Source organism: Elephantulus edwardii, unplaced genomic scaffold (genome assembly GCF_000299155.1).
Source record: "Elephantulus edwardii isolate Elephantulus edwardi_28Jun2011 unplaced genomic scaffold, EleEdw1.0 scaffold00036, whole genome shotgun sequence".
Lineage (NCBI taxonomy): Eukaryota > Metazoa > Chordata > Mammalia > Macroscelidea > Macroscelididae > Elephantulus > Elephantulus edwardii.
This window is the reverse complement of record NW_006399786.1, coordinates 3,201,673-3,202,388: the sequence shown is the minus strand read 5'-3', so window position 1 is coordinate 3,202,388 and position 716 is coordinate 3,201,673.

The window sequence follows — 716 nt, the reverse complement described above, 5'->3', positions numbered from 1 at the left end:
AGAGAATAGTGCAACAATGAATGAGTGGAAGCCCAAAATCTCTGTAAATGTTTATGAAAATTAATAAAATATAATTATAGGGAAAAAAAAACCAAGAGCCACCATTATAGAAAAAAAAAAAGAAGAGCTGCGAGTTCTGGGCTGGCTCCTCTGGGCTTCCAGGACCCCAAAACTGAAGAGTCTGTCAGGCCATACCCAGACACCAGATTTTCTTTTCTCTCCTCTTTATCTGGGAGATCATTCCTTTTTAAAGGTATTGGATCCAGCAACGAGACAGGACTTTGGAAAGAGAGAGAGAATGCCAAAACTCCGTAGAGGTTTTCTCCCCCTACTTGTCTGAAATAAACGAAAAAAAGTCAACCTAAAAACAACAAAAACTCGCACTCATTGCCATCTGGTCGGAGCCCACTTATAGCTATCACTCACTCCAGCAAGTTCCTAAGGCTGTAAATGGCAATAGGAAGAGACTAGCCATGTTTCTCTTGAGGAGCCATTGACAGATTCAAATAGCCAGAGAGGCGTTGCCTTGGGATTAGCAACGCAAATCGCTATGACTGACTACCCTGTCAAGAAGTCTTAAAAAACTGTGGAAATCTGGGCCACTTCAGTAGACAGTGTCACAGACGAGAAACACAGATAGGCAAGGGAGTAGAGAGGAAGCTCCCACTCACTTGTTTTAAGTGTGGCTCTGAAGGACACTTGGCCAAGGGTGGCCC